Genomic DNA, 6,083 nt, shown 5'->3' on the forward strand with positions numbered 1-6,083 from the left:
AGATGTTAGATTTCTCTCGTTACCAACACTCTTTCCGAATAGTGAACTCATGTTCTCTCTTATTTCTTTGTCTTTGCCCTCTCCAAACCTAAATTACATATAATCCCAAATTTCAAAAATCAAATCAAAACCTAATGTAACCCATATACGTAAATATAAATCGCCCTACGAACTTTGCCTCTCCTATCTCTGTATCTCAAGCCTTTTGAGTTTTGATTGTATTTTAAGTTTTTAACTCAAATAACTAAATCTAAAGCAATCCAACCAAAAAATTCAAACCTAATTCATATTCAATCCCCAGATTTGAAAAAGAAAAATTAAATAACAATAACAAAAACGTTACTAGTTATAGGTATACGGAAAAAAAACCTAAAATAAACGGTTTTGTTGGTTAGTTGTAATGTGAGGCTTTTAAACGGTTTTGTAGCATTACTAAACAATATAATGTTTGGCTTTTTTAAGTCACACGTGTTTGAATTTTAGATAGTCTTTTTTCCTAACGTGGCAGTACCTCCTTAAGGACTTTTGCTATTATATATAGTACTAGTTACTAACCCATGCGATGCACGGGAAAGCTACGAATTTTTTCCAAATGATGTGACATTAGCTATTGGAATTCAGCATTAATTCTCTAGTAGCACATTCTTATTTTTCAATTTCATTTATTTCATGTCTTCCACTAAATATTCAATGCATTCATTATATTTAAAAAATGTTGACGTAAAGTTGTATCCTCAAATAACTAAATATAAGAGTTTAATTCCTCTCTGTTTCAATTTAAAACCAAATTGTGCATAAAAGCAAAAAAATTTCCTTTGTTCCAATACGTCTTTAGTATCAAAATCACAAATTCATTAAAACCAAATTGTGCATAGAAAATCTTAGAGATTGAAAGACAACTTTAAAGTGTTTTTTGTATCTTCTTCCTTTGTTGCTTTGTAGTAGTCCCTGAATATGCCCTTTTGTTTTCCTTGAGTACAGATGTTGATGTGAGTTGCACATTGGTTTGAACATCAAGTTTTTGAAATTTTGTACAATCACCATCTTCTTCAATTGATAAGTTGTTGCTACATTCATTTGAAGTATCACTGATGTAAACCTGGCAATAGAACAGGTTGAGGAATGTATTATAACATATACATCTTAAATATCATATTTGTAATTTTTCTAAATTAAAGAATACTTACTTCTGTCATTTTATCAAGCTGAATTGCTTTGTCAGTTTCTTCAAAAGAGTCAAAAAGTTTCTTGACAGTGTAGAATTCTTATCCATAGTTGAGATTATAGTCATTTAGTCGTATTTGGAAAACAAATTGTTTTCCTTTCAGATTTTCTATTTGCACAGGAAGGATGACTTCATCGGGCTCCTAACAAAAGTAACATTTTTCAGATTGTACACTCAAGTAAAGTTTAGTAAATATTAAATACTAATTTTATCCAACATTCTCACCTCTAAAGATTTATTCAAAAGGTCTTTGGCTGATATGTTGAGTAATTTTTCTGCTTCTGAATCAAATAAAATGAATGTGGCCATTCCTGAGCTATCTTCAACCTTTAATTGAATTCTATACCTGATAAAAGAAATGACATATATAATGTTAATATCTGTAAGGTTGAATTTAATCAACCATGTGTTGGCTTTATTCCGTGACAAATTTGCTTGTAATACAGCACTTAGAAACCCTGTATTTAGGTGGGAATCATGTAAAGGTAGTGTGTGAGAGAGTGTGAAGAAATGCTCAAGACAGTGCAGTGAAGCAGAGACTCGCGGCTAGGACTCACAGGAGGCTCGCGGCTTGTAAGTCACCAAAAGTTACACACACGCAGAGCATGCAAAGGAGCTGAACAGTCATGCCAGCTGGAGCACTATAAGAGAAAAATCCAGACTGGCCATTCAGCTAGCTCGCGGCTTGAACTCGCGACTCAGTCAAGTCACGAGGTCAAGTCGCCAGCCAGCCCTGTTTTGGAAAAACTGACTCTCTGCATTCCATTCTCACACCAGTATAAAATACCCCTCATTCCCACAAAATATGTGTGGCCATTCAGAAAGAAAAACCCTAAGAGAGGTTTCTTCGAAACACCCACCCAATTAGAGAGAGCTACTTATTCTTAGAGAGAAATCTTTGTAGTCTCTTCTCATTCCCTCTCTCATTGTCATATCTATTGAGAGGAGATTTCTATCCAAACACTACCCACACCCATTTAGAGTGTTGAGTGTTTTTGGAGTTTTGGGAAGCATTGGAAGATGCCAAGGATAGCGGATGCTATGGATTATAGCGAAATCCGGTAAGCTAGAAAAGAAAAAGGTTCGGCGCAACCTCGTTGGAGCAAGAAGCTTGGAGGGCTTAGGTACATCGGGTAGATTAGGTTTGGAGGGTCTATTACTGTTCATGTATCCCAACTACATTTTCTAGTGGATTATTGACCGCTTGGAGGGCGGCGGAGAGGTTTTACGCCGAAGGCTTCGGTTTCCTCTTCGATAACATATCGTGTGTTGTCCTTGTGTTTGCATCTCTCTTCCCTTAATCTTTGCCTTTTATTTTCTGTTGTGGATGTGATTTTAATTAGCTTAGATTGGTTACCAATTCTGTTCATAGCTTGTGTTCATTTTCCGCACACTTAGTGTTTGTCATAAAGCTTGAATTGGTTGTTTTGTAATTGGGGGTCTAAACGTTCAAGGGTGTTTATACACATATTTAAACTTTCAATCGGTATCATAGCGGGTACACTTGTTATGGTTTAAATATCTAAGTGTGATCCTTGACCCCTTGTGTTTTTTTGCCATGGATTGTGCTTTGTATGACTCTTTGCATGATTTGGTTGGTGATGAATGTAACATGCCACGTGTTTGTGAAAATGCCTTTATGAGTGTTAATCCTCATAAGTGTGATGACATGTTATTTGAATCTATGGGTGTTGTTGACAAACTCTTGAAGAAAAATGCTAAGAAGTTTCAAAAGAATTTGAGCAAGTTATTTTGTGAAAAGGATGATTTGATTGCTAAGCTCAATGAATCCAACAAATTGGTTGAGAAATATAAAAAACTTGCTGAAATTTCTCTTGAAAAACTGAAAGAGTTTGAATGTTTGAATATGGACTTGGATGCTAAACTTGTTTTGTCTAACAAACTTGTTGATGATCTTAAATGTAAAAATGAATCTCTTAAGATGCATGCCAAGTGTTTGATTGTTGAACCTATTGTTAAAAAGGATGAAAATATTTGTTGCAATCATGTTGTGGTACCCGATTTTGTGCCTATTGTATGTTCTACCTTAAAGGACAAATCAGTGTACATTCCTCCACATAAAAGAAATCAAAAGGTGGAGAGAAAGGCTGTTAAGTCAAAGCCTTCATTTAGGTCTCAACCTAAGTTTTTGAATGGATCTAAGTTTGTTCCAACTTGCCACCATTACGGTGTGATTGGTCATATAAGACCTCAATGTCATAAGTTGAAGAGGGAACAAAACCATGTTGCTAGATCCTTTCTCAAAAAGCCTAGCGGACCTAAACACATTGTTTGTCACCATTGTGGTGCCTTTGGTCATCTAAGATCTCAATACTCTAAGTTTCATGCTTTTAAAAGAATCAAAAGAAAAGAAAAACTTGAGCTTTTTGGAAGTTGTGCTAAAAAGAGTAAACCGATTTTGAGTGAAAATAGCATGTTGTTAAAGAAAATGTTTGATGCTCTTAACTCCTTGACTATGTGCATCTCCGGTTCTCATTCTTCCAACCCTCGTCTCACTTCTCTTGAGACACTCATTCCAAACAATCGTTCCATTTGGATGAGAAAGGGTTCCTATGGTTGAGCCTTTACTCTTTTGGTCCTTGATCTAATTCTTTTGATCTTTGTAGGACCCTTTATGCATTAAATGTCATAATTTCATGCATTTTGTGCATCTTGCATTTATTTGTATGCATTGTTTCGTTTTTTATCTTACTTTTATGTTTTCGTTTTGTGTGAGTAAAAATCTAAAACCACATAAAAAGTGAAAAATTCAAAAAGTTTGATCGTATTTGTTTGAGCACATATCACATGTGAGTTTGGCCTTGTACCTTTGTACAAATGGCTTTGTGAATTTTCGAGCTTAGCTTGTTATTTTTGCACTTATATCTTTGTGGGAAAAATCTTGACATCTTTATGTGATTGTTATAAATCGATCTTCAAGCTTGTCATGAATGATTAGTCAATAGTCATATTGGTTTTGATACTTGCGTAGACTTGTGCTTATATCTCTTCCCACTCTTTTATTTTTATTACTTAAAGAGTTCAATAAATGTAAATCTCAAAATGAAAATAGATAATGAGCTGCAAAAACCATCGCACATACTAGTATTTGACTAGGAAAAAGGGAAAACGACTTGTATTGAAAATATTTGATACCCAAAAGCCAAAGGCTTGTTCATCAAATTGAAATATCAAAAATTTCAGGCATCAATCTAAAAAATGAGATGTATTGCTCAAAATGAGTTGTATTGATTCAAAATGATCAAACGATATGAATTGTAAGAAGTCAAATGAAAAGCTTCAATTTTATGTAATCATTTTCTTGTGGGAGGTCATATATGCTCATTTCTATAATTGAGATAGACCACTTGACTTAGTACTAGTTGTGTATGACTTGATTGAATTGATCATTGAAGCATCACTCTAGACTAATGACTATTCCATATTTGATACACACACACAACACACATGCCTAATGTCCAATAAATGTCTTATTCATTTGTTAGATTGTACTTGTTTAAATGTGATGTGTGTGTGCTTAATCATATATAGTTCAATCTAAAAAGATTTTTGATCATTTTATATGTTTCTGGAAGTGATTTTTATCACTCTTTGTGATCATGTTTAGTGTTTACTTTGTTTTTCATCGTTTAACCATGTTCTGTATTGAAAAACAGGTGTCAGTGTTTTTCGCGGCTCAGCTGGCGACTCGCCAGTCGCGAAACCCCAGTCGCGAGTTCATACAGAAGCTTTTGGCGACTCACTCGCGGCTTTCTCGCGACTCGCGAAAATTTTCGCGACTAAACCTCGCGACTCACGGCTTGCTCGCGACTCGCGAAAATTTTCGCGACTGAACCTCGTGACTCGCCCAGTCACGAAACGTCCAAAAAGAAAACCCTTAAGAAATGTTTCTTCAAAACACCCACCCAATTAGAGAGAGCTACTTATTCTTAGAGAGAAATATTTGTAGTCTCTTCTCATTCCCTCTCTCATTGTCATACCTATTGAGAGGAGATTTCTATCCAAACACTACCCACACCCATTTAGAGTGTTGAGTGTTTTTGGAGTTTTGGGAAGTATTGGAAGATGCCAAGGATGGCGGATGCTATGGATTATAGCGGAATCCGGTAAGCTAGAGAAGAAAAAGGTTCGGCGCAACCTCGTTGGACCAAGAAGCTTGGAGGGCTTAGGTACATCGGGTAGATTAGGCTTGGAGGGTCTATTGCTGTTCATGTATCCCAACTACATTTTCTAGTGGATTATTGACCGCTTGGAGGGTAGCGGAGAGGTTTTACGCCGAGGGCTTCGGTTTTCTCTTCGATAACACATCATGTGTTGTCCTTGTGTTTGCATCTCTCTTCCCTTAATCTTTGCCTTTTATTTTCTGCTGTGAATGTGATTTTAATTGGCTTAGATTGGTTACCAATTCTGTTTATAGCTTGTGTTCATTTTCCGCACACTTAGTGTTTGTCATAAAGCTTGAATTGGCTGTTTTGTAATTGGGGGTCTAAACGTTCAAGGGTGTTTATACACATATTTGAACTTTCAATATCATATTATTTGTTGTGTATTTTAATATAAAAAGTAAACATTTTCATTTTGTGTACCTTGAGATTGGGAAGCATGCCTTTTTGTTGCAATTGTCACACCATAAAAATTTATCTCTTGATTTTACCTTTTTACGACATACTTCACAAGAGATAAAGTACCAACCAGAATGATCTACGTTAATGTTTATAATCTTTCCTTGACAGGTAAAGATTGTTTCCTAGAAATTGAATTTAATATCAATCAATTTATAATTTTATATTTAAATTTTGTAAAAGCAAGTCTATAGTACATAAAGCAATGTTAAGGA

General features: G+C 35.1%; 1 long non-coding RNA gene across 1 annotated transcript; it reads right to left on the minus strand.

Moving 5' to 3' along the window:
- Nucleotides 1-857: 857 nt before the first annotated feature.
- Nucleotides 858-5,845, minus strand: LOC115983924. Its single transcript, XR_004090302.1, has 3 exons — nt 5,833-5,845; nt 1,451-1,571; nt 858-1,099 (listed from the first exon to the last, which is right to left on the minus strand). It is a non-coding gene; the product is annotated as an uncharacterized LOC115983924 (long non-coding RNA).
- Between the last annotated feature and the right edge of the window lie 238 nt (nt 5,846-6,083).

The sequence above is a fragment of the Quercus lobata genome, chromosome 4 (genome assembly GCF_001633185.2).
Source record: "Quercus lobata isolate SW786 chromosome 4, ValleyOak3.0 Primary Assembly, whole genome shotgun sequence".
Classification (NCBI taxonomy): Eukaryota; Viridiplantae; Streptophyta; class Magnoliopsida; order Fagales; family Fagaceae; genus Quercus; species Quercus lobata.